The sequence below is a fragment of the Terrapene carolina genome, unplaced genomic scaffold, assembly GCF_002925995.2.
Source record: "Terrapene carolina triunguis isolate 2854851 unplaced genomic scaffold, T_m_triunguis-2.0 Scaffold48, whole genome shotgun sequence".
Taxonomy (NCBI): domain Eukaryota; kingdom Metazoa; phylum Chordata; order Testudines; family Emydidae; genus Terrapene; species Terrapene triunguis.
The window spans coordinates 2,614,955-2,639,696 of NW_020664399.1; positions in this window are offsets into that span (position 1 = coordinate 2,614,955).

Consider the following 24,742-nt stretch of genomic DNA (forward strand, 5'->3'; position numbering starts at 1 on the left):
GTACATATTGACTTTCACTTTTTCCCATTGGATAGTCAGTCAATTGAAGTGTTTTCAAATGGATGGAGAATTTTCCCCCAGTTTATTACTATCTCCTTTCAGTTACAGTAATCTTAGGTCTGACTTGAAATCTTGGTAGGTAAAAAAAAGACCAAAGAGTTATTTTTAAGTTGACTGTGACTCCTTATAGAAGATAGTTAATTGTTCATCTAGAATTTCATATACATTGTATATTATTTCTGTTATTTATTTCCTAAAATCTCATTCTAAAAATTTCTAAAATTCAGGAAACTGGACTTAGTATTTAAAAAAATTAAATTAATTTTTCATGCCTTCTTGTAACATCCATGGCTCCCTTGATTTTGGTTGCCTAGTTATGGGCTCAAGTCTCTTAAAAACTGATCCTCCATATTGCAGTCATGTTTGGGATAATAGCACTCTGTTCAGTTTCTCCAGATTTAACAAAATTGCAGCCTTGTAGCAGCAGGTATGCTATGTTCTGACGCTGCTTGCTAAGATAGGTCTCCACTATATTAAAATAGCATATCTCACAGAAGAGAAACAAATATGAATTTAGGATGTTTTAGCTTTGAAAATGTAAAGACAATGAATGTGAAGAATGTTTTACATGAACATGACCTGATTCTTGTGTGCCTGTGTGTGCAGAGATGTGGTTTGATTTTAGCAACCTTGCCTTAGAGGTACTGAACTGATCTATCAATAATTCAGGAGCTGCTACAATATCTAACCCCCCCCCCAGTCAATTAAAAATTGCAGCTGAACAGATTTGTTTTAAAAGCAAAGCCTTCTAGAACTGAAATAAATAAATGAATGAAGTGGAGTCAGCCTAAGGGAGGGAAATAGTAATTCCTTAAGATACTAAAAGATATGCTATTGTTATAGGAATTATTTTTGGGAAGTTCTATGGCCTATGTTATGTAGACAGTCAGACTGTATAATCACAGTGGTTTCTACTCAACTTAGAATCTATGAATCTCTGAAAAAGACAGGTGTAGGCAATATTTGATGTATGCATTGATAAGCTGGACAAGAACCCTGTTACAAAATCTTCCTATTTTTATGTACATGTTATTTAATGTAAAAAATGTACAATGGAAAATTAAATTTGGGAAAACAAGTACTAAAATGTCAAGAAATGCAGTGTTAAGGTTGTGAAATAAAATTCCCCAAAACCAAGAAATTCAGAAATTAGACTGAAAGATCAAATTTAACCCTATCTTCTTGTGCTTATCTGTAAAGGCCTGATCCAACTTCCAACAAAGACACGAGACATACTTTCATGAATTTCAGTCTGAATTGGATAGGGGCTTAGTTTGATCCTTGCATATTATGGACCTTGTCAATTAAAATTATATAATCCACCTCTACCTCGATATAAAACTGTCCTCGGGAGCCAAAAAATCTTACAGCGTTATAGGTGAAACCGCGTTATATCGAACTTGCTTTGATCCACCAGAGCGCGCAGCCCCGCCCCCCTGGAGCGCTGCTTTACCGCGTTATATCTGAATTCGTGTTATATTGGGTCGCGTTATATCGGGGTAGAGGTGTATAATTGCATCCAAGAAACTATGTTAAGAACATTAAAGTTGCAAAGTCAAGGACCAAGTTAAGAATTGCCATAATTAAAGGTACCCATTGAACTCCTGCAACATTTCATATCTCCCTAATGCAAGGAGATGCTACATCTTCTGGACCAAATGTATGTAAAACCATTTCTTATATACTTTGGCAAAAGGTATTTTTTTTTTACTATTTTATTTTCTAAATGTTTTAGCTAAAGCTTTAAAAAAAAAAGTGTCTGCCTTAGGCTGAACCATAGAAAATAGAAAAAATCATCCCAATTGGTTTAAGTTTGGCAAAGTTATAAGCAACGGAAAACAGAATTTTCTAGTGGAAAGAGATAGGCAGCCTCAACAAAGTGGGTACAATCTGTGCCATCTATAATACAAAGTAGAATTCTAGACAGTTATAGACAAAAGGATTCATACAGGAGTTTACTGGTAAATTTCAACACATATATCGATAAGGCCTAAGATGCAAAATCTCAAAAATTCATCTTGTCACTTGCCTCCCTAGGAATTTCACAGGTCAACTCTGGTCCAATCCACACAGTCAGTCACACCCTGGACCTGATTTTCAGCTTAAATGTCAAGATAGAATACATCACAATACAGCCATTGTCTTGGACAGACCAACACCTCATTAGGGCAATGGTCAGAGACCTTCCAGTGCCCAGGCAACGAGAAAGACTAGTGATGCTGATCTGACCATTAAGACTCATGGACTCTGACAAATTCCAAAACCTGATAAAGGACAACAGCATCCCATCCTCGAGATGAGGCATTGAGGACCCAGTGAATCATTACTTGGTTATAGACATGTTGGCTCCAAAACAGCCCCTTCCTTCCCATCACCTACACATAACTGATTGGTTTTCTGACTCCCTACACCAGATGAAGAGAGATGGGCAGAATCTCCAGCACCAATAGCAGAAAACAAAGGCTGAATCAGACAAGATGAAACATAATGAATTCCTCAGTGCCTATCCTGAGGCAGAATTACAGGCCAAGAGAACCTTCTGATCATCCTGTGCTGAGGCTGCCATAGAATTTCAAATCAAATTCACAGTCTCAGTCCTTATCTTCTTCAAAGTGTTTCATGACCTGGACCCAAGATATCTACAAGATCGCCTAGAGCTCCAGGAAGAAGGCTGGGCTGGGTCAACAACTGCATTCTTCTGGTACAATGGAACTCTCAAAAATAAGAGTAAAGCTCATCTGTGCAGGAGACACATGTGTCTCTGGGAGCTGTCCACGTCTGTGGAATGAACTCCCTCCAGGAACTAAGAATGATCACAAACCTCACCTCTTTCCACTCTAAGAGCAGCATACATTTCTTTGGCCTTCCTTCTCTAATATAAACATATAGTAGTTGTGTGATGGGTTGTCACCTCTGGGGTGCAGTCTGGGAGCTGTGGAAACCGTGGCACCCTTCTCCGACACACAGCTGGTTTGGGGATACATCCAGCCTCACCCAGGCACTGTTATCACCCAACACAACAGCAGGTGGCACCACTCACCCAAACTGGGCTACCTGAGAGTCTTGCTAGTCTTCCACCAGAGGGAATATGCTGAGGCCACTTGAGGAAGGAGAGGTTAATTACTAGCCACTGTTGTTCTTTTAGAGTATTGCCTCTTTATATTCATGGTCACCATCCTTCTTCCCCATTTCTTCAGAGTATCAGGTAAAGAATTCAGAAATTAAAGAATGAACTGATGGATGACTGGAGTCATTCCCCCTTTTATATAGTTGGAATGCTCCATGAGGGAGGGGAGGGGAGCGAAGGGGTGGGGCAGGGCGGGGCGGGGCAGGGCAAGTGGCTTGATGGACACTGTTCACTAAAAAAAATCCACTGTTTGATGCCAGGTAAACTATATCCTACAAGTGTGAATATACAGAGGTGACACTCTCTAACAACAACAGTTACCAGTAAGTAAGCTGTCTTTCTTTTGTGCTCACATGAGTCCAGGAATTGGGGCTTGAAGGAAAATCCCAAATAGTTCAAGACTCATGATAAAATTATGAGACTTGGCAACATTGAGTGTCCTTTTTGGATTTCTAATCACTTTTATTTAGACTGAAAGACTTGCAAAAACAAAACTAATCAAAATCTGGGTTTTCACTTTGTTACAAACTTGAAAATGGGCTCATCCATTGGAAAAATGGCCACGTTATGAAAATAATTTTAGCTTGAAATGAGACCGTTTCTGATAAAAGAGTGGAAAGATGACGCATGAAGTTTCAATTTTGCAGGGATGCTAAATTTAAGGTCACAAAATTGCCCCAAATGAAATTGCAAAGATTTTCTTTAAAAGTTTTGTGGAAAATGTTTAATCAGGTTTTTCACCTCTCTGCCTGCAAAGGCCCACTCAAAAGGAAAATGCACGAGAAGAGATATGTAGCTGTGAATCTTATTTTGCATGAGTTTAAAATTGCTCTAATATTATGTGTTGGAAAGTTTTTATTTCAGTTCAAATATTATTAGGCTCATGTACTACCTCTGAGATAGTAAAAGAAGAATGAGAGGGGCTAAAGAAAAGTAAAAGAGGAAAAAGTAATGACAAACAGAACAGGCAGTTGTTTGAAGTGTGGGGTTGTTGTTTTTTAAATAAAGTATTGGATTGGTTAGAGCGGTGTGCATCATAGAATCACATGAAACTGATTTAAATTTAAATGCTACCATTAGCAAACGTGCACAGCTTTAAAGGGAAAGAGGACATGTATGGCTTTATATCAGTTATGCAGAATTGTTCATGATTTTCATGTAAAAACAAGTGAAACTCATCTGTTTGCACAGAATTTTGCTTTGGAGGTTTTGGATTTGCTTGAGCCTAACACTAACAAAAGAAACAAAGGTGAGAACCAAACCTATGTAGATTTAAACTACATAAGTCTCTGTGGATTTCACAATTCTATGAGGACAAGGAAGAACAGTACTGTGGCTATTGTCTGGGACTCAGGAAGTATGGGTTTTGTTCCAATATCTGCTTCTCAGGCTGGGACAGATGTATGCCATTTTGCTTCTGTACCTCAATTTTTCCATCTGTAGCTGGGTTCTTATAATACCTCCTGTGAAGGATGTGGGATATAGCTTTTATCAATATTATGTGTGCCTTTGGTTATTCTGCTGTTTGCTAGAGGTTAATTCCTACAGGAGTTCACTTTAGGTATTCAGAAAAGCAGACTATGGCTTTAGATGAGTAAATCACAGGCACTTAACTGGCAATAGCAGTGTCAATGCCTTTGAAGTTTTGTCTCTGACTAAGCTGAGCCCAGCACTCCTGGCTTGGGACAGTATGATTCAGATAAGAAACTTGGAACAAAACAACTCTTGAGTGGATACACTTATAAATACCGAGCTGGGAGGAGCTGCAAGTTTAATGGAGGACAGGATTAGAATTCAAAATGTTCTTGACAAACTGGAGAAATGGTCTGAAATAAACAAGGACAAATGCAAAGTACTACACTAAGGAAGGAATAATCAATTGCACACATATAAAATGGGAAATGATTGTGTAGGAAGAAGTACTGCAGAAAAGGATCTGTGGGTTATAGTGGATCACAAACTAAATATGAGTCAACAATGTGATGCAAAAAAAAGTGAACATTATTTTGGGATGGTTTAGCAGGAGTGTTGAAAGTAGGCCTCAGTTTCTCAACTTTGTGAACATGTCAATGGAGCCACCGTTGTTCCTGAATCCAAGGTCAGATTTTTTATGCCAGGGTGTAATTCTTCACCAGGATCCAAACAAGTTAAATCTAGCAGCTTGGCATTTGAAAGGAAGTTTCTAGTACAAAAGGGTTACTTTTCTAGTCTCATTGAAACTCTATTATCACGTAGGAGAAAATCAAGAAATGGCTTACTCAGGATCTGGTCTAAATTCAAACTTGGTGTAGAAAGAAATATGTAGTCAAAGCATTTCATGTTCTGGAGTTTTTACAAGATGGTTTTGATAATGGCTTGCAGACAAATACCATATTTATGGTGTGAAATGTAACATTTTCTGTGCAGAAGTACATATGTCACTTCATTAGAGCAGTTAATCTATTGTGTCCTTTTAAGGTGCATAGAGCTCTGTACTGGGATTTGAACATTGAGCCCAATGCCTTAATGAAAGCACCCTTTGAACCTACAAAATCAATTTGATTATATTACTTGTTTATCAAACTGACTTTTTTAATCACTATCAGTTCAGCAAAAAAGGTGTCAGAGTTGGGAGCTTTTTCAGTTGATCCATCTTACTACATCTTTCACAAAGATAAGATGGTTTTGAGAATGGATCCCACCTTTTTTCCAAAAATAAATTGGATTTTTAATCGAGCAAAAGAGATCTCATTGACTTCTTTTTGTTCACATTCTTCCCACCCAAAGGATAAGGCATTTGCTGGGTATAAGGCAAGCCTTAACATTTTATTTGAAAAGAACTGACAGCATAAGAAAAAAACCAGCCTTATTGGTCTTATGTCATCCAGGAAAAAGAGGTGCTAAGACATCTAAATCATCAGTTTCTTGTTGCATTGCTCTCTCCAGCCGGGGCTGTCTCTCACAATGCCTTGCTAGTGACCAGCAGCAAACCCCTCCAGGTGCTGTTATCACTCAGCACAACTGCATGTGAAGACCCCACACTCACCTAGATTGCATGAATGCTCCCAGAGCCACTCATGAATCACGCAGAGAAAGGTACCAGAGCCAAATCCTCCCAGCTCCCAGCACTGCACCTCAGGAATATACCATCTTGCACTGCTCAAGATGGGCAGTGCAGATTTATTAATTGAATCACCACCTCATCAATGGAAAGTGGACAAACACCAGCCTTTGCAAAACCTGAGCAGATTTACCATACACTTCAGGCAAACTCACTGGTAAAGATAAACAGTAAAACAAATTTATTGACTACAAAAGATAGATATTAAGTGATAGGCAAAAAGTTAGTTAGTTACCAAAATAAAACAAAATATAAGCATGCAGTCTAAACTCTCAATCCTATTAGACTGGGCAACATCTAGATTAAGCAGCTTTTCTCACCCCACAGGATATTGCAGTCCTTAATATAAGATTTCACCCTTGAAATCTGGGCCAGTCCTCTCAATTGGAGTCTTCAGAGTGTCCTTGCTGCTTGCAGTGTAGGTGGGTGAAGGAGAAAAGGCCAACCCTGTGCCCACTGTGTTCAGTTTTATACCCTCAGTCCATGTGCTTGTAGAACACAAGTCCAGGCATGTCTCAGGGCATTACTGAGTCTCCAGGCAAGATTGATCAATTTCGCTTGTGTGGCCTCATGCAGGTGAGTCATTGAATTGTGGCTCCCTTGCTGGACAATGGTTGTTGATGGGTTGTTTGAGACCCCGCCCAGGTGTTGGTTACTTTCCTTGCTGTTGCCTCTGGGGAGCTAATATCTGGCTGATTCCCCAATTTACAGCATGTTTTAGTGGCAACCATACAACACAATTCTCATAACTTCATATGCATTAATGATATACATATATGGATAGAGAAATTACTTTCAGCAGATCATAACCTTTCCCTTGATACCTTACAAGGCATGCTTTATATGTAAGGTCATGATTATATAAAAATGAGGAATATGGGGGTTACAGGATGCTCCCCCAAGGTACAGAATGTCACAGTGGTATCATGGGCCTGAGAAAAGGCCCCTTATGATGAAATCTGTAAAACTGCAACTTGGTCATTCCTGTTACAAGATAGATAGTCTTCAGCTGATGCATCCTTTGGCAGGCAGATCCTGAATGCTATGGTGATTCCTTAGAGTAAGGAATTATCTCAATTATCTCAGTGACATTAGTTTGTTCCCTCCCTAGGAATTTTGTGATGGATGAAAAAATCCTACACTGAGGATCTGTGGACCTAGCCCTGAGAGAGAATGGGAGAATTGTAATTGTTTACCTGTAAAACTTCCCTTTTTCTAAGGGATAGGTCCACAGTTCCAGCCCTCCCTGAAAAGGGGAGATCTGCTTAACTTATGGTTAATGTTCTCTGCAGTCGTTAATTTTTTCTTGTTGTTTATGGTGTAATCTTATTGATTATTGTTTTTGCAAGGTGCAGATGCAGGACAAGAGATTTGCTTTTTGTTTCATGGAGGGGCTAACTTTGAAATCTTCTTGAAACTGAAGGGGTCTTTAGAACATTGGGGATATTCCCTTATCAGATGTCCAATCAGCTTTGATTCTGCCAGCGACAGAATGGTGACAGCCTACACAAAGATGTCTTTGGACTTAGCCCTTTAAAGAAGGGAAAATGTTCAGGTAACAACCACAAGTTCTCCCATTAATACTAACTGGTTTCATTCTTGGAATTATTTGTAATGTAGAATGTCATTGTAGCTACACGACAGAGTTATATTTTGTATGCATCACTATTTTGGGTGAGTTAAGCTCATGCCAAGATTTAAGCTCTTTAGGCTTGTTTTGAGGTTGAGAAAATTCATACAAGTCCTGTGACTGCATGACTGCAGTTTTCATACTTTTGAATTACACATTTTTGTACTAATTTAAATCCTCTTAGCTGTATGTCGATAGGGGTTATGTAATCTTGACAGCCCCAAATGGAAAGCACTCCTCTACTCCTCCCTTAATTTTGTGATGTGACTATCTGAGATGTTTTAAATTTTCAGAGATCTCTTTATAATCAATTCCATGAACTCTAAGTGTTCTTTCTCCCATGTTAGTGAAATTAAGGTTTGAACACTGAAGTTAATTTGATTTGTATATAACACTACAGCATGTCCATTGCAATAATTTTATCTAAGAGTTATTTTTAATTTTCATTCCACTAATATCACTGATGCTTTCCCACACAGTTGGCTGTTTTTAGCCTAATTATATTGTTTTGGGTCATTTTTAGAATATTTCAAAGCATTGGAGGCTGTTCTCCCATTTGGGGCATTATCATCTTAACTGTCACAATCCTGTTCTGATAAAGAAACGGAGCTCAATGTAATTTATATGCTTATCGAGTCTTCTTGAAGAGGCTGACAAAAGCTTCAGTCTTACATAGAGAATATTAGGTGTCAACAGCTGCAAATTATGAAAAGCTTCCAGAAGTAACCTTGTCATTAGCTTCCAAAACCACTCTTGTTGACACAAATAGGAAAGAACAGATTAATACAAATGCATGGTTTGAAGGCACAACAAGATGACTAGATAAATAAATATGTTTAAAATTCCACAATGCCATGTAATGTATAAATTATAATCATACCCATCAGATTTTAATTCCTATGTTAAATATGAAGGCTAATAGAAAATAGATTAGCCATTTTACAATAGTGAATCTTGACATTCTTTCCACTTACCAAGGGTACTTTTTTTGTTTCCACAGAGAAAAGGTTATAAGCTTGATTCAGCACAACACTAAAGAGAAAAGAATTATTCAGCTGAGGTTTGTGTGTGTGTGTGTCTGTGTGTGTGTAAGTCTGTAAGCTAAATCTTTCATTTCATAAGAACAATTTATCTCATTCTAAAATGTTATTTTTCTATGGTCACATAGTGCATTTAGCCTCATATAGTTGATATATGAACAATCTGAATGAATAAACTATCATAAGCTCCAAGCATTTTGTTCTTTATGCCATCCACACCAGGGATCAATTTGGCTCATTGTTTCTCAATTTTAATTTACTCAGACACAGAATCATAGAAATGCTGGTCTGGAAGGAGCCTTGAGAGATCATGTAGTGCAGCCCACAATGCTGAGGCAGGACCAAGTAAACCTAAACCATCCCTGACAAGTTTATGTTTAACCTGTTCTTAAAAACCTCCAATGACAGGGCTTCCAAACCTCCCTTGGAAGCCTATTCCGGTACTTAGCTATTCTTCTAGCAAGAGCTTTTCCTGCTATCTAACTTAAATCTCCCTTGCTGCAGATTAAGCCCATTACTTCTTGTCCTATCTTCAGTGAACATGGAGAATAATTAGTCATTGTCCTCTTTCTGACTCTCCTTAACATATTGTAAGTGTGTTATCGGGTGCCCCCTCAGTCTTCTTTTTCTAAACATATCCAGTTTTTACCTTTCTGCATAGGTAAAGTTTCCTAAACCTTTTATAATTTTTGATGTTCTCATCCGGACTCTTTCCAATTTGTCTACATCTTTCTTAAAGTGTGGTACCCAAAACTGGACACAATACTCCCTCTGAGGCTTCACCAGTGCTGAGTAGAGCAGGACAATTACCTCGTGTGTTTTACATATGACACTTTTGTTAATACACTCCAGAATCATATTAGCCTTTTTTTTTGCAGTTACACCACACTGTACATTCATATTCAGTGCATGATCCACTATAAGCCCCAGATCATTTTAAGCAGTACTACTGCCTAGCCAGTTATTCCCCATTTTCTAGGTGTGCATATGATTTTTCCTGCCTAAGTTTAGTACTTTGCACTTTTCTTTATTGAATTTCATCTTGTTGATTTCAGATTAAGGTAGTTTTGAATTCTAAACTTGTCCTCTAAAGTGACTCCTCCCAGCTTGCTGTCATTTGCAAATTTTATAAGTGTGCCCCGTTATCCAAGTCACTAATGAAAATGTTGAATAGTATCAGACCCAGAACAGACCCGTGTGGTACCCTACTAGATACTAGTTTAACTACTCTTTGAGTATGGCCTTTCATCCAGTTATGCACCCACCTTATAGTAATTTCATTAGACCACAATTTCCTAATTTGCTAATGAGACTGTCATATAGGACAGTCTCAAAGGCTCACTAAAATCAAATATATCACATTTATGATTGAAATTCTTGAAATGCTATGTACTCATATAACTTTAAGATAGTCTCTTGTAAAGTTCTAAAAACAATTGGTTCTGCCCTGTAGCAATCATGTTGGGCTCAGTTCAGCAGGAATGTTTAACTCTCTGGATAAGGGCAGGTGCCTTTAGTGCATGCTAACTCTCTTCTGATCTATTTAAAAGAGCTAAGATGTATTGTTATTATCAAAAGGCAAATCAGACGTTGTCAATAACGGAGTGTGGATTATCATAAACAATACATATGCTATTCACTCTTCTGTATCTCTTTTTTATTTTAGAGTTGGGCAGAGAGGACATACGATGGCGCAACCTGCTACTGGATGAGGAATGAATATTCTTGACAAATGCAGGGTGGACACAAAGCCCATCTCCTGGATTATTTTACAGATATGTTATCAGAGAGGTGTCTCTTTTATACTTTGACACCGCATGGTTTTTATAGTTTATCATTCCAAAAAAAAGTGTCATTGATTTGTTCTCATCTAAGTACCTTTATGCACAGAGTTATTGTAACTTAGGTAGGTGCACCTCCAGTGGCCATGAGTCCTCTATGCAGATATTCATTTCAGTAATGATTATGATTTTATATTGTCACCAATTATGCTACAGTAGATTAAACCAGATTTGCCACCATAACATCAGGAAGAGAGGTCTAAATTTACCTGTTGTAGCTCAACTCATCTTAAGAAAACAGTGGACATAAAATTTCTCCTCTTCCCCTCTTTCTTGGAGAATACTGAAAGTCTTCTATTAATCTGACGCCTATAGTATTTTGAAATACTCTTTTCTCACACCATCCTTGTTTAGCGGAGTTAGAAAGGGAACATGTTAACGTTTAATGTACTAATGCTTTTAATATGCTTAAAATGTCTGTGAAACCAATTAGGTTTTTGCTTTAAATACATCCCATTACCATTAACCTTCTACATTTTTGTTGTGATCCAAGTAAATTCTTTGGCAGCCGTGGGCACAGAGGCCACAATGATCACATGTGGACTGTAGTTCATTTATAAAAGCATTACAGCCTTATATAAGCATTAAAGCCTTCTCCTTACTCTGCATATTAAATGAGGGAAGTCTATGCCCTTAGATAAAGATATGGGAAAGCTCCTTACTTTGCTTATTAATTATAGGGAAAACCCTTTCCACGACTCCCTGTATCAAGTCTATTTACTACTAGCTGGGCTAGGTTCAGAGTTGTCCCACAGTGGCTCAGGAGAGGGTTTTGTTTTGTTTTTCTTCATTCCCAAACTTCATGACACTTGATGGAGTCACTCTGCAGTCCTCAGCTTTAGGACTATAAGAGCCTTGGCTTGGATTGCATCCCTTGACCCTGCCCCCAAATCTTTTTCCATGGCCATGTACAGGGAATCCCCCACAGTATTGAGTTATGTGATGCACAGGAGTTGAACGCTTCCTACACAGGTTTCTCAGATGCTGTCCCTAACTGTACAGCTGAGTTGCACACATTTAATGCAGCCAGGGTCATTTCTGAAGGAAGGGAAGAAGTAGTTTATATGTAGTAGATAAGGAACCACATATATTCTTCTAGCCATAACTAAATTAACACCAGCTACCTTGTGGCTGCATTTCCATAGCAACACATTATTGAAACAGTGAGAAGAAGTTATTATCACAGGTAACAGAGACCCACAGGTGTGGAAAATACTGATTTGTGCCATTAGTGTTGCAAGCTTCCTTCATCTAAAAATGTAATTGTAAATGGGGAATCATCATTGAGCTGGTCGCTTTCCATGGGGTCCCAGAGGGATTGGTTTGTGGCCTGGTGCTTTTTAACACCTCTAGTAGGACCTGTAAGAAAACAGAATCATGACTGACAACATTTGCTGATGGCACAAAAATTGGGGGAGTGGTAAATATTGAAGAGGACAGGTCACTGATTCAGAGCAATCTGGATCACTGGGTAAACTGGGCATAAGCAAACAATATGTGTTTTAATATGGCTAAATGTAAATTTATACATCTGTGAACAAAGAATGTAGGCCATACTTACAGTATGGTGGATTCTATCTGGGGAAGCAATAACTCTGAAAAAGTTTTGGGGGGTATTGTGGATAATGAGTTGAACATGAGCTCCCAGTGTGATGCAGATCCCAAAAGAGTTAATGTTATCCTGGGATGCATAAACATGGAAATCTTTAGTAGGAATTGAGTTTATTTTACCTCTGTATTGGGCACTGGTGTGAGTACTGCTAGAATACTGAGCTCAGTTCTGATGCCCACTATTCAAGAAGGATGCTGATAAATTCCAGGAGTATCAGAGAAGAGCCACAAGAATGATTAAAGGCTGAGAAAACATGCCATATAGTGACAGACTCCAGAAGCACAATCTATTTAGCTTAACAAAGAGAAGATTAAGAGGTGACTTGATTACAATCTGTAAGTACCTACATGGGAAATATTTAATAATGGACTCTTCAATTTAACAGGGAAAGGTATAACATGATCCAATGGCTGACAAATTCAAACAGGAAATAAGATGTATATTTTTAATAGTGGGAGTAATTACTCATTGGGACAATTTACCAAGGGTAATGGTGGATTCTCCATCACTGTCAATTTTTTCAATCAAGTTTGGCTGGGTTTTTTTTCTAAAAGATCTGCTGTAGGAATTGTTTTGGTGAAGTTCTAGGGCCTGTGCTATACAGGAGGTCAGTCTAGATGATCACAGCAGTCTATTTTGGCTTTAGAATATATGAATAATCTTAAAAACACAATCATTTCAAAGCCTATTTTATAAAAATTTATAAGGTACCACTATCAGACCAAACTAAAAGGCAACCCTCAAGGCTGAGGTACTTGAAATGTAATGACAACATCCAGTTTGGTGCTAGTCTGTAATATGTCAGTCTCCTGGACTCAAGATTCCTAATTCTACTTAAAAATGGAATCTGCAATGACAGACATGCTCAGCCACATCTCTGAACCCACCATTTTCCCCACTCAAATTATTTATCCCCAACTTTTGTAAATTCCTTGGTGCAGGACCTCTAAGTCTATGTACAGCACCTAACACCATAGATTTTGGGCACAGCTGTGATTCTAATTTATGTATTGTATCATGGCAATGCCTGGATGCCTCAGCTGATATACATATCCCATTTTGCTAACTGCTTTAATACACGTGGTAAGACATAGTCCCTTCCCTAAAAAGCTTATGCTCCAAATAGAAAAAAACAAGGGGAGGGGGAGGAACCAAGGAATTATTATACCCCTTTTACAGATGGAGTACTGAGACACAGATAAATTGACTTGCCCAGCGTCCCATAGCAAGACTGTGGTAGAGCCAAGACTTGAACCCAGATCTACTGAGTCCCAGGTCAGTGCCTTATCCGCAAGAAAAAATAATAAATCTGATTAATTCAATCCTTCTACTAACAGAACAATGTGCTTTATGGATAATTTTGTTAGATATATTTATTTTAAAAAATACCTTTTCCCCCTTAACTGTGGATTGATCACAGGCATTTCTGGATTAGCTATTTGAGCTGCTTGTTAGTTGCGAGCAAGCAATTAAGCCCTATAGTGATTCTATTCTCCTGCTGGATGAGCAAAAATATACTTTCATTACAAACAGTTGTGTGTATTTTACAGTAGGTTGCTGGAAATACAACACATTGAATTGATATTTATATTAAACTTTACACCTGAAAAATGTGATGGCAGATCAAAATTCAAGCAAATATTTATGGATTCTTTTGAGCAGCATTGAACAGCATTCACTTAGTTTTGGTGTTCACCATGGGAGAAAGCTTTATTCCATTGTAGGTGTTACCGCTAAACAAATAAACAATCATGTTAGAATTCAACAATAAATGAGAGAGAACACCACTATAAGGACCAAAATAAATAGTTAGGTTCTTAAGATAGACTCCTCCATGGAACTGATCACCATTACTGTTGGTATCATCCCTTTTATTCATAGAAAGTATTTGTTGTTGCTCATGTTAGGATATTGTTGTCGAATATGACTTTAGCAACAATTATTGTAATCTTTCTTACTGATTTCTTTATTTGTAATTGTATTGCACGGACTGCATAGCTTACTCTAGAAGCTTTTAAGTACTAGTAGATATATAAACATTTACAAAATCAGAGCTGGCTGATTTTAGATGATAGAAGTGGGCTGGGCTGAGACCACATTGAGAATTTCATTTATAATTTGGGAGGATTGTTTAGCTGTTCTGTCTCATTTTGATCTCTCACATTTCCAGCAGATATAATATTATTGAGACAATAAGTCCTTTCTTGACATCATCTATTCCTGTTGAAAGCTCTAACAAATAATCTTGTCCCTTGTGAAGTTCTGAAGGTTGTTTGCAATTTACAAAATCTGCATCAGTCATATCTGTGCTTTGAGGACATTGTGCCTGCCTGCAGCACAATGCCACTATGAGTTCCTGCCAAGGCAGTGTATCCTTCCCCTGTCAGGCACCATAGCCTTTAACTTTATGCTCCAATTAAACTTAAAGTGTATTGGAAACAGGAAATAAGTCTCAGCTGTAAAATTCGAGTTCAGATCTGAAAAATCTAGTTTGTTTGTAGCAAGTTATCTAAAAAATAAGTGTCTAGAAACCCCAGATTGGTTGTATTCAGTTGTCTGCAATGATAGTCAGGACATTTGAGTATTTTTAGAAAGTTTGGCTGGTTTATTTTAGAAACTAAAAGTCACTCTGAAAGGTTGAACCTTTTAAAGGCCATCAGACCCCAATAGAACTTATCAGTGTTGCTGGTTAACAATTTAGATATCACAGCTAACCTAAGTGTTTAACGAAGTAAGTTCCCAGCCCGTTTCAGTGTGAAGATAGCTTTGAAAATATAAACTAATAGATTGCTATGCTTGGAGTTTGTCACAGTGACATTTCTTAATCGCAGCATAATCCTCCTCCCACCCTTGTCCCAGACAGTGCTTTCCATTCCAAAAGAAGGTGGGGGCATTCAGTGGTGGTGCTAGACCACTGGGGCCCTAAGCAGGAATACCCCCCGCCCCTGAATACTAAACAGGCAAGTTCTTATGAAAATAATAATAAAAAGCAATTGAGGGCCCCCTTGAGCTGCTTGGGGCCCTAAGCAATTGCTTAGTCTGTTTATGCCTAGCGCTGGCTCTGGGGGCATATCTAGAAACTCCAGTTCAATAAATGAAGAATTTAGGGGCAGCTATTGGGCAGTCACCTAGCTTCTCTCAGCCAGAACATCTTAGTTAACAGTCACAGAGTTTAAGGCCAAAAGGAAATACCAGATCATCTAGTCTGTCCTCCTCTATATCCCAGGCCGCCAGCACCACTCAGCACCTGCACATGGAACACAGCTGAAATGAGACCAAAGTATTACAGCCCACAGGAGACTGGACTGTTGTGTGCCACAGGCAGAGAATAGGAGGGACTGAGGTGCACCAATGCCTGAGCCCCTGTAATGGCAGGGAAATATTTAAGTGAGAGATACACAGATAATCCTAGCAAGGGACCCCACCCACACCCTGCAGAGGAAGGCAACTCCCACAGCCAATAATCTTACTTTTGTGAAAACTGCAATGTGATTTTCAGTTTATAAGGTTCTTGGTTCTTCATCTCTGCTGAAGGATTGTTCCTGAATATCATGGTTCACTAGTATGCAAGAAGGAAGTGTGCCATCTGTTGAATTGACCAACCACCAGATCTTAACACCTGTATTTGTCTAGGATACCTTCCATACAAGTAGTGGCCAGGCCCAAACCTTTTTACTTAATGAGATTTGACAAGGTCACTGCCCAAGAAAATAAAGGTGTATCAAGGTGAAACTGTGTCAATCATCACTCTTCATTGATTACTTCTAGCATTGTCATGTGCAAACTTTAAAATCTGCTTTTCACTTTTAGTCTGGCATTTCACTTATGATTTGTTCATGCTTGTTGTGTTTTTGGTTTAACCCAATTAAATGAACACATTTAATCCTTTAAAGGGAATATGTGGATAAACACCATTACTAGAGCAGGTGAATACTGCAAAAACATATTTGATTGAGTTTTACTCCTGTGAATATTCATGGAAGTGAATGTAAGACACTCATGCTAGAGTATTCAGCACAAGTACTCCATATAGTCATCCAGTAAGGAAACAGGACCCAACCCATGTGACTTGTATGATCAAAGGACTAATTAGCACAACTTTAATTTGGAATATCAAGTACCATTCTCAGTTTACTGCTCATTATTTAAAATTACTCCATGACATTTCTATGGATTAATAATAAATTAAAGAAAATTGATCTGCTTGCAGATGTTCCCTGACCAGAAAAAGGCTGAATTATTTGCTCGGCTCCAGCTAATTTTACACGAAGTGACAAAGTTTGGTGCAAGAAAAGTTTAGCAGGAATATCCCATATGTATTAAATAAATTAGTACAGTATCCTGCAGTAATGATCTGAAATATTACAGCTGGAAGAGATCATAGAATATTGTTTTGGTCTATTACAGTATTGTATTGTAGCTTTTAATATGGGATGACAGAAGGGATGAGAAGCAGAGGTTGACTTTATTTCCTTCTATTTGGGGGTTATTTCCAGTTTAGTTAACATCCACTTGTTTGAACTGGTTGCTCAGATTTATAGTGATAGGTATCAGAAAAGGATTGGATTCACTTGCGTTATTGGTTATTTGCATTTTTTGCTTGAAAAGCATTACAAAATCTGCAGCTAAGGTGTTGCTTCTTAAAACGTACATCAGGTCATTTTTGTTAAAGAAGTCTATAAATGCTCGAATATGTTCCCTGTTTGAAAGGAGAAGTTATATATGCAATCTTGTTTAACCCACAACTCAGGTGCTAAATTTACACTATACTCCCCTATGCAGAAAATTCAGATGAACGTGAAGCTAGACTCTGGATCTTGATGTTACTTGAACTTTACTGGGAGTGAGAGAAGTGTCTGAATTCAAACTGTCTGGGTCTGAATTTTGCTGCTGGCTCTAAGCTCCCAATTCAAAAAGACTTTCTGTATACCATCCAGATGGCAATCTCCCTGTGGAACAACTCAGCAGCTGTAGTCATCTGAGGTGATTTAGCTAACATTTCCTGGTTTAAGAGCATGAGTCACCAATTCTCCTAGGCTCTTACTAAGAAGGAAATTTTTTGAGGGGTAGGAGGTAGCGGAGTTATTAAGGTGGTAATGTTGAAGAGTCATTATTTTATGGGGAGATTAACTGATATGTTGTAGGTGTGTTTATATCCTATGGAAGAAAGCTAGAGTGGCTGACTTTCTGTAGGCCCGGGGGAGGCCTTTTCACTTTATTTTTGAAAAATATTTATAAGCACCTAGAGGTTATTAATAGGCTGGAGATTGATAGTAAAATAAATCTAAATAAAATCCAGACCAGAATTTTGTAGCTATGGCTCATCTGTAATATTTTCTAGAAAGACTTTCTTAAACACAACATCTAAGACCATGCCCAAATCCTCCTCCTCTGTATCTCCAGCCTCAAGTGAGTTTGGTAGATCTGAAACAAAAAGGTCCAGGTGTTTCTGGCACATCCCAGAGTGCAAATGAGATTCATGAAATTTCCACTATACGCATCCGAAGAAGTGGGTATTCACCCACGAAAGCTCATGCTCCAATATGTCTGTTAGTCTATAAGGTGCCACAGGACTCTTTGCTGCTTTTACAGATCCAGACTAACACGGCTACCCCTTTGATACATGAAATGGCTGAATCTTTTGAGATTTATGAAATGGCTGAATCTTTTGTCATTTCCTCAAAGTGAAATTAATAATCTTTGGGCAAATTTAGTCTTGTATCTGTGTGTGTGTGTGTGGGGGGGGAGAATGTTACCATGATGAAGAAGAATTTGTAGATGTCAAAGAAGGTCCTGTAACGTATAGGAAATTCAGAAGTTATCAGTGAACAGCCCTGACAAGAATTGCTCTTCTCTAGCTGTTGTATCCTTGTTCCATTAGGTGCCTAAACTGATCTCCAGGATTCCTGATAGCATTTTTTCCAGAGAAAAGACTCTTAGGCATATCACTTAACTTTTTCAAAAATTCATCTGGAAAAGTTCCCAGATGACATATGTGACAGATATGGAAATTTCCTGCAATATTCTCGGAAGACCTTATTGTAGTAAGTGTATGTATTTTTGTGGGCTGGGATTGCATGTAATAGATTTGAGATCTGGGAGTTCAAAAGATTATACTGAAAATGTGCCAGACAAGCATAGACTCTTGGGACGATAAGGGTTAAGTGGATTTCCTGGGTGTGACAATTGGGGTCCAGACACCCCAAAGGCAGAACAGAATGTTTAAACTCCAAAAAGGAGCAGTTGAACCAACTTATTACCTACTGTATTATAGTACAATAGAAGTTATTAAGTAATGTCTTTATGAAAGATTGTCATGTTCTGAACTTGATGCTCATTATGACAGATGTTTACAGACTGTGGTTATTAATTTATAAATTTGTGTATATGGAAAACTCTGCTCATAAACTTCATAATCACTTCACAGCAGGGCAGTGAGCAGTCAGGTAGGGAGGGGCACCTTCCAAGCCAGTTTCTTATACAAAACTGACTTAAAGTATCCATCCATTGTTCGGTCCAGGAAAAGAACCTGGTGGCCATACAAGTTAATGGAAAGACAACTGGGAATTACTCTACTTTTAATATCTGTAGTGACTGAAGAAAGAAAACTGCAAACACTTTTAAAATGTAAGGTCTTTGAAGTGAAATTCATCCAGAAACCAAGGGGGAAGCTGTCTGTGAAATACTGGTTACCTCTCCGCCTCCCAACAGTTAGGGGGCACATTGGGAAACTGTTCAAAGGCAATAGATAACATGTATTTGAAAAGGGATTTTATCTAATAGAGAAGGTAAATCCTGAAGCTGCATCTTTGTGTATTTTTGTGTAACTTGTCTATACTTGCTTTTTTTACAGTTTCATCTTTGAATCTGTGTTTATTTTTACCGACAACAGGTCTCTGTTATGCAAACTTTGTAGAGTGTGGGTGCCAAAGTGAATTGACAACTATGGGGCTGCTTTCATGCTTTTGGGGGTGATGAAGCACAGGGGAATAGTCAGAATGTCTGGTACAGGAACTCAGGAAAGACAGATTTGAGGAGAATTGGGACTGGAAGGGCTGTTGGTGTTAAACTGAATGGAGTAACTAGCTACTGGAAGCCAGGTGAGACCTTGTGCTTATGGGCAGGCTCCCGGTGCCCAGAATCTGATCCATAGCAGCACCGCATTAAGGCAGACAGTGACAGAACCCCCTACCAATCTGAGTGATTCCCAAAATGTCACAATGGCAATGTCATTAAAGGAGTTGTACCACAGTATCAGCAACCTGAGGTTCACATTGCAAACTCTTGCTAAACAGACCCTAACGGATTCAAAAGTGAGGGAACAAAGTACAAGCTCATGGTTTATGTATTCTGTTTATCTCAGAATCCCTAGAGAGAGGTTAATACAAATCCCCCAACTCCAGTTACACTAAAACCAAGCTATTTAAAGCTATGGCCTAAGCGGAAGGTCATTGTCTGCTGATTACTTGTTACAGAATCCCAAGATCAAAGGCCTGAGTTGTATAAAGAAATGGCTGATCTGCCTAGCCTTCATTCTGATTCTGGATCCAAGATGGATGAACTTGTAATCATAGGAAAAAAGCAATTGTGGGTTTTGGATAACTGAAGCCTACCAAAGCCTAAGGGGGTGACCTCTGGTAAGCTTTTTAGCATGCACATAGGGTCTTCTATTGTTTTTAATATTTTCTCTGTAATGCTTTTACCTTAAGAATAAGTGTGCTTGCTTAGAAGGAACTGTTTGGTAACTTATAACTGCTGGCAATGCACTTGTCATACCCCTCAGAGAGAAAGGAAACAGCAGGTGCTAGCCTTTTAGGCTTTCTGGCTTACTGGAGACATCACTGTAAGGCAGGGAGTTGTGCAGTTTTAAAATGGTGGTGACTAACAATTTTGGGGTTCATTGAATAACAGACCAGTGAATGAGAAAGGAATACAACTAATAAAACAATTTTTCTTTAAGAGGGAAGATATAAAGAGATTATTGTGATTTGGAGATTCTCCCTCATAAGAGACTGTGTTGTGAGTGTGGGAATTTGGAGAGGTGCCCTGGAGGCAAGGGTTGGGAACACTGCATGGCTGTGTGCAGCAGTTCACCAGAGATGCTATCAAGTTTAACTCATATACACACACACATATATATATATATATATATATATATATAGAAACAGTTAATAACTATCCAATAACACATACATTAAATTCTCAACCCATCTAGTACATTTCTATAAACCCAATGTGTCAACTACCTAGAGAGGAGAGGTTACTTGCACATCATTCTTGAGTGAGTCTTTATCACTCACTTTCCTGAAATATCCCATCTCCAGGCAGGTTAGCAAATCACTATGAGTCTTTCAGGACATTTAATATCCAGCTCTGATCTGCTCAGTATCAGCCTTTCATTAGGGTCTGAATTGTTCTCTTGTTCCTTGATAGTTTCTCCTTTGTGCTTTGATGATACAGGACCAGTCAGATGGGAAATGCTGGAGTCCACATCAGCTGTCAATGGAACAGATAATGTTGTGGAAGAAGAGGAAGTTAAAAAAAACAAGCAGAATAAACTATCAGAGGGGTAGCCGTGTTAGTCTGAATCTGTAAAACGCAACAGAGGGTCCTGTGGCACTTTTAAGACTAACTTCTGTTAGTCTTAAAGGTGCCACAGGACCCTCTGTTGCTTTAAGCAGAATAAAAGTATCTTAGGTTCATATAAAGCTGTAACTTTTGTATATGCAAGAACTTAATAGTCAAACTATACTTCCGTTATGGAGCTAGTATTAAACTAATCTATTCAGTATGTGGGTAAATCCTATCTTTCCCCCTCAACAAGCTTGAGTAAAAACATATTTCCTGCAATGAGCTTGGCAAATGCAGGGTCCAACAGGAAGGAGAGGAGAGGAGAAGAAGACTGAATCCTCCACATCCCCAAAGCGTTAATGAAACTGTAGTTGTGCCTATGTCACTTTTATACCAGCTTAGAACAAGTGAGGGGAAGTGGTCACTGTATCCATATAGCTTCAGATCCACCAGCCCCACCCTGGCTTTTTCTCCCCTGGCACCCAAACTGAGTGAGTGCCTAGTGCAGCTGTGTGGTGCAAATGGGCTATGCACTCACTGGGTGGGATCCCAGCATTTGCTCACCTGGGACTGCAGAACTGCATAAGTTTCACAGCAGGCAGGACCCACCTCAGTCACAATTGGTAGGATTTGTCTCTAGGTGCCCAAGAGGCAACCCTTGTCTTTTAGGCAAAATCTTAATTGGGTGTAACAGAGGGGCAGAGGGGCATTGCTGGCACATGATGGCATATATAACATTACTAGATGTGCAGGTGAATGAGCCCTTGATGGTGTGGCTGATGTGGTTGGGTCCTCTGATGGTGTCGCCAGAGTAGATATGGGGACAGAGTAGGCAACGAGGTTTGCTACAGGGATTGGTTCCTGGGTTGGTGTTTCTGTGGTGTGGTGTGTAGTTGCTGGTGAATATTTGCTTCAGGTTGGGGGGTTGTCTGTAAGCGAGGACTGGCCTGCCTCCCAAGGTCTGTGAGAGTGAGGGATCATTTTCCAGGATAGGTTGTAGATTGTGGATAATGCACTGGAGAGGTTTTAGTTGGGGGCTGTATATGATGGCCAGTGGTGTTCTGTTATTGTCCTTGTTGGGCCTATCCTGTAGTAGGTGATTTCTGGGTACCTGTCTTGCTCTGTCAATCTGTTTCCTCACTTCCCCAGGTGGGTACTGTAGTTTTAAGAATGCTTGATAAAGATCTTGTAGGTGTTTGTCTCTGTCTGCGGGGTTGGAGCAAATTCGGTTGTATCTTAGGGCTTGGCTGTAGACAATGGATCGTGTGATGTGTCTTGGATGGAAGCTGGAGGCATGTAGGTATGTATAGCGGTCAGTAGGTTTCCGGTATAGGGTGGTGTTTATCTGACCATCACTTATTTGCACTGTAGTGTCCAGGAAGTGGATCTCTTGTATGGACTGGTCCAGGCTGAGGTTGATGGTGGGGTGGAAATTGTTAAAGTCCAGGTGGAATTCTTCAAGGGCCTCCTTTCCGTGGGTCCATATGATGAAGATGTCATCAATGTAGTGCAAGTAGAGGAAGGGCACTAGGGGACGAGAGCTGAGGAAGCGTTGTTCTAAGTCAGCCATAAAAATGTTGGCATACTGTGGGGCCATGCGGGTACCCATAGCAGTGCCACTGACTTGAAGGTATAAGTTGTCCCCAAATCTGAAGTGGTTGTGGGTGAGGACAAAGTCACAAAGCTCAGCCACCAGGCGTGCTGTAGCCTCATCAGGGATACTGTTCCTGACAGCTTGTAGTCCATCCTCATGTGGAATATTGGTGTAAAGTGCTTCCACATCCATGGTGGCCAGGATGGTGTTTTCAGGAAGAACACCAATGCATTGTAGTTTCCTCAGGAAGTCGGTGGTGTCTCGAAGATAGCTGGGAGTGCTGGTAGCATAGGGTCTGAGGAGAGAGTCCAAATAGCCAGATAATCCTGCTGTAAGAGTGCCAATGCCTGAGATGATGGAGCGTCCAGGGTTTCCGGGTTTATGGATCTTGGGTAGCAGATAGAATACCCCTGGTCGGGGTCCTGGGGGTGTGTCCATGTAGATTTGTTCCCGTGCTGTAGCCGGGAATTTCTTGAGAAGGAAAACTCAGCGTACGTGACAGGAGCTGCCCAGTTCCAGAAAAAGGAAGCAGCCATGCACACAAGCAGCTGCTGCTCCTTGACCTGCTCAGCAGCCTGGATCCGTGACCGCAGGCGGACACACCAGATCTACCACGCTTCGGCCTCTCGGTCTCCAGGCTGTCTCCGGTAACTCTCCGCCTGTGTAAGTGTGGGTGCATGAATGCGGTGAATGTGTGCGTGTATGAATAAGCTCCATCTCTTTTTTTCTATCTACCCCAACAGCAGCATCGTAATAAAACTAATACAAGTGTGACCCTGGGTTGGTTTTTAGGGGAACAGAGGTAACAATTTACACCAGTGCAAACCTATTAGTTAATGGGGTATACAACACAGGGTATCAGTGTGGCAATTTGGCCCACTATAACTCAGGTATCCTTGGTATAGAGTATGGTTCCAGTCTTTGCTTGCATCATTTACTACATTTAGCTGTCCATTTTTTGTGGACACATCCTGGTTTTGGACACCAGTCTTACAAGAACAAAATAGGCAATTCACAAATGAATGCTAAAATTAACCTTTTTGGCATAGGGAAACATCTTCATACTTGCTCAGCATGTCCCAAACAAAAATCCTGTTTCTCTGGGGTCATAACATTGGTACACATGATACTCACACCCATACCCACACATCCTTATTATAGAGCTAGGGAAAACTCCTGATTTAGTTAAATTATTGAAGACAGATGGCATACTATTTAGAAACCTTTGTGTGAGTGAAGCTTCGTGTCAGATGAATCGCCAGGTGGTGTAGAGTCAACATAGGCTACCCGTACAGACAGGCTAGGGGTGTGATTTCACCAGCTCACATACACATACTCATGGTAGTTCAATGAGAGCTAGCACAAGTATAAATAGTAGAGCTATGGGTGACTCTAGGGCACCTCAATAACTCTCAAGAAGGCTTCTTTCTGTTAAATAATACCTATGCTTGGGATCTGGATTCTTGGCAAAAAGTTTAAAATAAACAGTTTTCTCCCAGCCTTAAGCTGGCCACAGCCTCTCCGCCCTGAGGTTCTATCTCAAAACTCCCCTGGTGTCTCAGGGGTCTTCCCTACAGCAGTCGTTTTTATTCTCTGCCAGAGCATCCTGGTCCTGCTGTCCTCTGGCTCTTTATAGAGAGCAGCTGCATTGTGAGGCTATTAATGAGGCACAGGGGGGCTGGGACTAGTTCTCTCTTAAATGGCCCAGTGCACTTGTGACACTCCTTTTTATTCAGACTGAAATCACCATGTCAGGAACCATTTTTGTGAAATTCTAGCACTTTCCCAGTTGGAACTAGGAAGTTCAGAGAAATACAAAAGGGGTGGGGTGAAGGGATGAGGGAACCAAATCTTTTCATATTTCAGAAAAGGCTCAGTTTGGGGAATAGGCTTCCTTATTGTAACAGGGGGATAGCTCAGTGGTTTGAGCATTGGCCTGTTAACCCCAAGTTGTGAGTTCAATCATTGAGGGGGCCACTTAGGGATCTGGGGCAAAATCAGTACTTGGTCCTGCTAGTGAAGGCAGGGGGCTGGACTCGATGACCTTTCAAGGTCCCTTCCAGATCTAGGAGATAGGGTATCTCCATTAATTTAAATTTATTCCTTCTAAGCAAACACAGGGTAGTAGGGGAGGAAACAGTAAAAAAGATGATCCTCAGGAAGGGTG